This window comes from Leptosomus discolor, chromosome 1, assembly GCF_034619465.1.
Source record: "Leptosomus discolor isolate bLepDis1 chromosome 1, bLepDis1.hap2, whole genome shotgun sequence".
Taxonomy (NCBI): domain Eukaryota; kingdom Metazoa; phylum Chordata; class Aves; order Leptosomiformes; family Leptosomidae; genus Leptosomus; species Leptosomus discolor.
The window spans coordinates 68,812,446-68,822,226 of NC_141391.1; positions in this window are offsets into that span (position 1 = coordinate 68,812,446).

The following is a 9,781-nucleotide window of genomic DNA, read 5'->3' on the forward strand; positions in this document are numbered from 1 at the left end:
GGAGTTGTTGAATGCCACCTTTGCCTCAGTTTTTACTACTAAGGCTGGACCTCAGGAATCCCTGCCTCTGGCAGTAGGGGAAGAAGTCAGAAGAAAGGAGGACTACCCCTTGGTCAAGGGGAATTGGGTTAGGGATCTTTTAGGTAAACTAGACACCCACAAATCCACGGGCCCTGATGGGATGCACCCATGAGTGTTGAGGGAGCTGGTGGGTGCCATTCAAAGACAATGGAGAGTGGCTTTGCAAAGGCCGTGGAGGGCAGGAGAGGTGCCTGAGGACTGGAGGACAGCCAATGCAACTCCAATCTTCAAGAAGGGCAAGAAGGAGGACCCGGGAAACTACCGACCAGTCAGCCTCACCTCCATTCCTGGGAAGGTGATGGAACAGCTCGTTCTGGCTGTTATCTCCAAGCACATGGAGGGAAAGAAGATTATAAGGAGTAGTCAGCATGGATTCACTAAGGGGAAATCATGCCTGACCAATCCAATACCCTTCTATGATAAAATGCCTGGCTGGGTGGATGAGGAGAGGACAATAGATGTGGTCTACCTTGACCTTAGTAAGGCCTTTGACATTGTCTCCCATCACATCCTCACAGGGAAGCTTAGGAAGCGCGGGTTGGATGAGTGGACAGTGAGGTGGGCTGAGAACTAACTGGCTGAAGGACAGAGCTCAGAGGGTTGTGATCAGGGGTGCTGAATCCAGCTGGAGGCCTGTGACCAGCGGTGTTCCCCAGGGGTCAGTACCAGGGCCTGTCTTATTCAATACATTCATCAATGACCTAGACGAAGGGACAGAGTGTATCCTCAGCAAATTTGCTGACAATACGAAGCTGGGAGGAGTGGCAGATGACAGCGGAAGGCTGTGCTGCCATTCAGCAAGATCTGGACAGGCTGGAGAGCTGGGTGGAGAGGAACTAGATGAGGTTTAACAGTGACAAGTGTGGGGTCCTGCACCTGGGGAGGCATAACCCCACACACCAGTACAGGCTGGGGGTTGACCTGCTTGAGAGCAGCTCTGCAGAGAGGGACCTGGGAGTTTTGGTGGATAACGGGATGACCATGAGCCAGCAAAGTGCCCTTGTGGCCAAGAAGGCCAACAGGCATCCTGGGTTGCAATAAGAAAAGTGTGGCCAGCAGGTTGAGGGAGGTTCTCCTCCCACTCTACTCTGCCCTGGTGAGGCTACACCTGGAGTGCTGGGTCCAGGTCTGGGCCCACCAGTGCAAGAAGGTCAAGGAGCTACTGGAGAGAGTCCAGCAGAGGGCTACAAAGATGATTAAAGGGCTGGAGCATCTCTCCTACAAGGAAAGGCTGAGAGACCTGGGGCTCTTTAGCCTGGAGAAAAGACGACTTGAGAGGGGACCTTATCAACACTTATAAATACCTAAAGGGCAGGTGTCAAGAGGATGGGGCCAGGCTCTTTTCAGTGGTGCCCAGCAACAGGACAAGGGGCAACGGGCACAAACTGGAGCACAGGAAGTTCTGCCTCAACATGAGGAAAAACTTCTTCACTCTGAGGGTGACAGAGCACTGGAACAGGCTGCCCAGGGGGGTTGTGGAGTCTCCTTCTCTGAAGATATTCAAAACCCATCTGGATGCAGTTCTGTGCGACCTGCTCTAGGCTAACCTGCTTTGGCAGGGGAGTTGGACCAGATGATCTCCAGAGGTCCCTTCCAACTCTTACCATTCTGTGATTCTACGAAATGGCACCGATAAAGAAAAAAAAAAATCTCCTGCTCTCAACTGGCAAGAGGACGGACAGTCATTTCTCTCCTCTGGAGCTCACTGCAATATGTAAACACAACTTTTGAAAAACTACTATTGCTACACCTGAAACAGGCCTGGAGCAATGCTCTGGGATGAACCGCACTGCTTGGCTGAGGATCCCTCACCAAGAAGCAATGGGAAGCACCAGCTCCACTGCCAGACCCGCTCTCCTCACCCAGTGTCCTCTCCTGGGCCCAGTGGCATCTGCAGGCTGAGTGGAGCAGCAGACCGCAGGGATTAGAGTGCCAGGCACAGGCAGATTGGCACACGTAGTGCACTGCGGGACTGGAGTCGCAGCAGCTGATCAGAGGAAATATTTGATGTTGGAGGCTGTCAAAAGCTTCCTCTCCTCTAACAAGCTTAGGAGTAGCAGCAGAAAAGCTTGACCTTTCCACCAGCGTACTGCTGGAAGAAGTGAAAGTGGCATTTCTCCTGTTAAACAATGGAACTTGGTCCAAAAACAATAAACACTACTTGCCGGTTAGTTTTTGAATCCCAAAGACATTAATATTAATACACTTTGAGTCTGCCCATGGCCCTGATTACTGCTATAATTTCATCTGCAGAGTCCAAAGCTGCATGGACCAGATCCTAACCCCAGGATCCTCATGGCCAGAAAGGGAAGACATCATCCCTGCCATTCTCCCTAGCCTCCTCCTCTGCCGTTCCCGTGATGATGGAAGGCCAACAGGAGGGCAACATATTGCCCAGCGTGGCCGGACGGTTCCTTGCAGTCTGCATCCTGACATGTGAGGAGACACGCGTACCCTCTTCCATGCGGACAGCACAGCCGTGGGCACTCCTCATCCCAAACTGACACACACTCGTCAAGGATCTGTCAGGGCATGGGTCCCATTTCGGGCCCTCTGACTTCACCTACCTGCCCTGCTGTACCCATCTCCTTCCTGGCAGAAGAGCACATGAAGGAGGAAATGCTGTTTTGGAGAAAAAAAAAGTGATCCTAATTCCTGGCTAGGGCTATCGTATTCCTCCCGTTTCCCTTACAGAGACTACAGGCGCATTAACTCACAACCAAAACAGATTCGCCAACCATGGACACACACTGTTCCTAGATTTCAGTAAAGCATCACACACCAGATAGTGGCTGCTGCACTCTTTCCAATCTTCTTCAAGTACTTTGTAGCTTTAACAAGGCCTCTCTGTTACCCTCCTCTGGCAGGACAACGGCTGTCAGGCTTTTTCAGTAATGAATACACAGTCTCTTCAAAAAAATCTAGGTCGACCCTTCTTTACATTTTACACACAACATTTCCAAAATAAGATCTGTTTTTCTGTGCAAGCACATCATAAGACATGCAAAGTCTTTTCAGTACATCCTCCGAACGGCCCAGCCAAAGGCCATTTGAATTCTCCATCATGAGTACAACTCTTAGCACTTCTCCTTGTGAAATTCCAACTTCTTCATTGTGGACCATCTCTCCAGCCTGCCAAGATCATTTTGAATTCATCTCCTGTGCCCCCCGAGGTGCCTCCAAGCCAAGGACACCCGCTAACTTCGTAACCCAACTTTCAGCTCCAGCATCCAGGTCACTGATCAAGTTACTGAATCCAAGTGAGAAGGGAGGAACTCCTGCAAGGAGCTGTCAGGAAGGTCTTGGGGGGGGGGGGGGGGGGGGGTGTGTCCTTTCGGTGGCTCTGTGTCAGAACAAGAATTCCTGCCCAAATGCTTCTTTTTAAGCAGCTGCACGCCTCCCTTCTGGCAATTTCACCTAGACTACTATTTCCAAACTGCTATGTGCTTCTCCTGAACAAGGACAACGGCAGTGAATACTTGCACTGAGTCCAAACTAATACGTCTTGCAAGGACATGAAGTAACGGGATGAGGTAGCAGCAGCACTTCTGCGAATGGTCTAGGACAGCAACAAACCAGTGGCAAGAGCAGATGGGTGGATACACAGCAGAAAAGAAGCTGCAAGGCTGGTGCTCCAATAAAGCTCATCACCATGGCTCTAATTCTAGAGCCTCTTTCTCTTGTTTGCTTATGAATTTTGTGCGAGACAGCATCAGCAGATACACCTCATTTATTCCCTCCTCCTGTTTATGAGGCATGCTTATCTGTCCGAGCTGGAGAATTGGCTGCTTTGAAATGATCTGTTCTTAGAAAACCACATGGCTTTTTTAATGTGGTACTATTCAGTAAGTGCTTATATATTGACTGTTAGTTGCATTCATGGCTTGTTAGGGATCAAAGTTAGGCTGACTGAGCTTTAATTCTCCATCAGCCTATTTTTGCCACCATTTTCAAATATAAATACTGTGTTCACTCTTCTGCATGTCTTCTGGGGCCTCTTATATGAGCTCTGAAAAAGCTTCCCTAATGAGCATTACAGCAGCCTCTGAACCATTCAGTACTATTGCTGGCACCATGAGCATAGTGTTAAGCCAAAATATTACAGAAAGTGTATCACACTATTTTTGACATTAATGTTAAGAAAAGCATTCTTCCTCACCATCATTTCTGCATATTATTATCTTTACAGATTAAACAGGAACAGTGCAGCCAGGGGAGAATAAACAACATGCAAACTGGAAGGTTATGCCTGTGGAATGGTACAGAAGGACCAAAAGACAAATCTCCTGTGAGAAATTATTGACACATTTCAGCCTGGTTCTGGCTCCATTCACCACCAGGCTTTCATTAATGGCCTCCCCCGTCCCAGGGTTATGTGCAAGGGGAAATGAGATAACGCCCAGCCCGTCACTCTTACAGTGTGCCAGCCCTTTGAACAGCTCTCAGCAGTCACGCTCTGACTCACAACATCAGTAGCTGCTTTGCTCCCAAACTCGCTGGCAGCGGACCAGGGATCTGCTGCAGAGCCGGGGCCAGCTGGCCGCCACTGGCCTCCCTGCCTCCCTCCTTGGCCCTGGCCTCCCTCATGGCTCACCTCCCTGCCTTTTTTCCTCCACACTGTCTCACCCATCAGGAGTCAGGGATGTAAAGTATTCCTTTCCCCCCTCTCCTCCCAGTGATATCAAACGACGACGTGTGCTTGCCAGTGTCTCACCAGGGCACTGCAAGGGCTCGCTCTGCTCCCCAGCCTTCACAAGACAAGGGCAGCGGCTCACGTTGTGAAGAAAGCCCATGCACCCACGGCATCAGGGGACATTTACTTTGTCTTTGAATCTCAGATCCACCTCAGGGTTCTCTGGCTGAAGAATCAGACAAGATAATGCCTGTCTGGACTTGCCCATCTGGTCAGGGCTGGATCACAGAGCAGAAGAGAGAATTGGGGCATAAATTCCTGTCCCAACCGGAGCGAAAACTCAGAAAAACCTACTTGCTGCAAAGACTGGATTTCTTTCAAGAGCAATTTGCTCGATGCCCAGATTAAGAAGCTGCACAGAATTACATTACCTGTGGCTATCCTCCATGCAGCTCTGAACTTCTGGGTTACTGATCGACTGAAGCATTAAAAAAATGTCATTAAAAAGGTTCACATTTAACAACACTACTAGAGGAATAAATTTAGGCAGCAGCAGAGGGAAAAACAAGTTATTACATATCAGACCGGTGAAGATGAGCTCAGTGAAACAGCTTAATTATTTGGAGGGGAAAATATAGTGAGTCACCCTTTAAAATTGCAAGTGTTCTCAATACAATCTCTCACAAGACTGCAAAGTACTTCAAAGATCCAGAAAGAGACAGCGGTCTCTCTGATTCAAATATCCTGCCTATGAATAACTGTTTTGATCATTGGACTTCATTCACGTTATCAGCGGGGCCCCTCGTTTGAATAAATCTGTGTTTCAACATGAAACTACCTTGAAATTTTTTATTACATCCTGGTTGGCATATCTGCATACTGCACAAGCAACAGAAATTATTACCACGTATGTGTAGCACTGATGACTTCAGTGCTCACCATTCGCCCTCCCACCTCACCCACCATGCTGCTTTCCTCTCCTGCCCTTCTTCCACCCTATTTTGGGAGACAGAGAAAACGAAGAATGCAAAGACTTGTATAAGAATTCACCTTCTCCAGGCAGAGGCATTTTCTAACCAACTGGAAACACATGCAACATTGCTTTCTGAAGGCCACAATAGCCTGAAGTGATTTTATTCACAGGACAGCCCTTTCTACTCCACGGCTGTCTCGCATGTCAGTGCAGTTACCCTCAAGACCCTTTCAGGTCAACAGCACTGGGGTCACACATCTGCAGAAATCATCCCAGCATCTCATCCAGCTCCCCTTCCTTCACCCAGATGGATTGCCAGTCCCTGGCCACCCTCCCCTCCTCCTCTCACCCACTGGCTTATGCAGGGACTTTCCATATTAGTGCTTTTACAGTAGCACAGCAGGAAGGTGCAGCATTATGTGCAGCAACAGAGAGGCAGAAGTTTAAGCCAGTAAGGAGCAAAGGGATAGCCTTCAGAAGATGAAATAAAAAAAACTTATGTGTAATCATTCACCATTAAAGTCCTGTGTTTGACTTTACAAGCATAAAGCTTTGGCATAATTACTACCAGCAATTGCTAAGAGTGCCAGTTTGTATAAAGTCAGTACACATACTGCACATATTCTAAAGCTCTTGTAACTAATTCCACTTTATGTGACAGTAGCTATGCAATAACTTTCCAAGCTGGCATCATCATTTGGTTCTTTTTTTTTTTTTTTCTCCTGAAAAATGGGGACACCTCACAGCAAAGCAGGACAGTCATATCTGCAGGATAAGCTAAGGTACTACTCCATTCTGCTGGCTGTAACAAAAGCAATCATTAACAGGAAAGAAAAATACCTTCATTATAAATCAAGTTCAATCACCTTACTGCTTAGTACTGAATAATAAATTATATTGAATTAATTTAGCATCAATATTTTTGTAGGGGTTTTTTTATTTGCAATTCCATCTGTGGAATATTAAACACGCTGTAATCCCAGAATTGTATTCCTCTTGCAATTTTACCTGATTTTGTTTAATTTAGGTAGGAAGAAGGGGGTGTCAAGGCAGGGACCCATTCCCCAGAAGACTAACCTCTTTATGTATCAGTCCTCCACTGCCTGCTTCCCTCTGCTGGGTACAGATCTGACTCTAGGGTTTGATCATCTCATGGTCCTTAAAGTATTTGCCCTCAAGCACTCCTGCAAGACAGGGATGTGGTGTGGGGCTCAGCTGTCCCAGCTGTGGAGCTGGGTCCAGGAGCAGGCGATGGTTCAGTGCAGGGGACCAAATTCTGCTCTGGGCTTGCATCCTCACCTCAGACCCCACCCAGAGCCTGGACATATGCTTTAGCAGAAAGGCTGTTTAGTTAAAAAGGAAAAAAAAAAAACCAAACAACAGGATAGCTTAACTCAAGCAAAAGGGAAGGACTTCAGGGCTCTCAAGCTTGTGAGCAAAGCACTCATTATCGGCAGAGTCCCACCTCAGCTGGATTTGCAGCCTGTCTGCCAGTCGGGCTGGGGGCTCTGGCATTTAAGAGCCAGCTCTGAAAGCGTTGGCTGGGGACACAGCTAGACAGGGGACGTCCGTCTGTCCCACTTCTCTTTCCTACTCCTTTACCTACGTTTTTACACCAGGCGGTGCAAAGCGAAGCGAACCGCTCCCCCTGTGCCGGCCACCCGCTTGGGCGCCCACGCGGTGGTCATAAGCACAAACCCACGTTCGTAACTCCAAAAGGGGTGAAGTTGAGGGTTCACTCGAAGCTCATCCAGCTGCCACTGGGAGCAAGATCCTACTGCTGTGCCCTGCCGGAGGCCGTCCTCCAAAGTGCCTTGGCAGGCTCTCGATTTTTCGTTTTTAGAGAGGGTGGGGAAGCACTGCTCCAAGAGAAAAGGAGTGGCGGGAGGAGAGGAATCCAGGCCTGGAGGCACAGCGGGGCAGACTTGTAGGGATGCCACCTGAGTCACCTCACCTCTGCGTTTGCTGCGCCTCACCAGCCCTGCAAATTTTGGCACCATGCTCGCTCCCCCCCTGCCTCAGTCACCCCGCTGCCTGGCTGTGCCCCTTTGCCTTTCCTTCCTTTAACCAGCCTCCATAAATTGAGCATCAAATAGCAGGCGTTTCACTTTAGGAGAAGAAAACAGCTCTTTTGCCTGCACTGGGAAACCAACCAGCTCCCATGCAAATCAAAAGGAAGAGATCCCGTGGATACATTTCAATTAATTGCATTGGAGAGGCAGGCTGCAAGCATGCTTCCCTTTCAGCCGGCCCCTTTCATTTACGTCTTCTATTGGAGAAAGGGTGGTATTCAGCCAAATTACCTGGGGGATTAATTTCATCACACAGTGTCTAAAAGCCAGGAGGAAACTGTATTTGCGGAGGGCTGAATTTAGCAGAGCCATAATCAGGCGGCAAATAAGGGGAAAAAAGAAAACTGATTTTCCATCTGCTAGAGCTGTGGTCTCCACACTGTTTTGATTGCATACCTCTACCAGCAAAAAAATTTTGAGCACGCACTCCCAATTTATGTACATTTATTTATTTATAAATTATGTGCAGGTAAGACTGCTCAGGAAGACACCACAAGCAAAAATGCTGCTTGTGGGGTCTGCAAAAATGAAGGGCGCATGAATAGCCAGAGAAAAAGTACATTTGTTTTCACATGAATACTGCAGTGGTTGAAGAGCTGTTTCAATTTGACTTGGATAAACTGGAATAACGGTCCCTGTTTGGATTTAAAGATGATTTTTTAGGTTTAACTTTAACGATGATCCTCCACACACTGATTCAAGAGGGATATGGATACACTGACTGTTGACTGCTCCCTGCTATCGAACCATCATGCAGGCTCTTATGCCAATACCACCATCAAATAAATACTCCAGGGCAACTTTCAGGTAACATGCATCTCAGGAAGGAAAAGGAAAACAACAGGAAACACAACCAAAAGAAAAACAGCACGAGGCTTCTTTGGAGCAAGAGGGTGTGGTATTTCACAGAAATTTTTTCCCTTTAAAGTAATTTTTAAAGCCTCTGTGGACACACACCCTTCATGAAAGAATGTGAAGAAGAAGCATTCACAGGGATCTTAAAAGCAACCCAAACACGGGTCACATATGAAGTGTGTCACGCATACAAATAATCAGGTACCGATAAAGAATTACTATCACAGCGTAGCCTTAACAAGCAGTTAAAAACAGAGGTCTAAAATCAGTACTAATCTACAGTGCGTTTTTGGCGCATCATTTGTGCTTCCTCTGACAACAGGCATTCCCATTTCTACTTCCATTTACTTCTAACTGCTATAAAAATAGGCAGACATGAAGTTCTGTAGCGCACGAAGTACCCAGCATATAAATAAATATAAATATTAACTTAACATCAGGTGTAAGGTAAGGTACAGGTCACTTTATTTGTGTGGAAAATAGGGCAAATGTAGAAGAATAAGGGCAGTACCAGAACTCGTATTAGAATTATATGCTTATTTTTTCCCTTAATTCATTCCCCTACAGCAAGTTACACATTTATAATAAAGATAGGAATAGATGAGGAAAACATAAGCCCTAGAAGGAAATGTGCTTTAACCTGGGACTTCCATAAACATTCAAAACTTAAAAAGAATTAATTTGAAAATATTGCTGCCATACAGCTCAAAAAAATCCTGATGTACTTTTTTCAGAATAACCATCACGACCCTATTCAAACATAAGATTTAGCAGAAGAAACTGAAATGCCCAGATGTCAAGCCTAACAAAAAGTAAACACTAATCTTGTGTACGAGATATTCCAATAATAGAAAGAAGTTACTTCCAAAATTTACTTTCTTGCTTTCTAAGTAACAGAGATGCAAGGATGCCAAGTTTTTTAGAACACAGCCCATAACAGAATTCATTCAGGACAGCAAAAAAGTGCCAGCCCAAAGCACCTTTACTTCGCTACCATTTTAGATCATGGCAATGCCAATAACATACAATTATCAATCCTGATGTATGAAAAGAGTACCAAATTAATTTTTAAAAAGTTACTTTGCTTGTCTAGCAGACACCTTTTCTGGTAGCTCTGATCTACTACTGAAAAACAAGGCATCAGTCCAAAGTAAAGAGTAAGCCTAG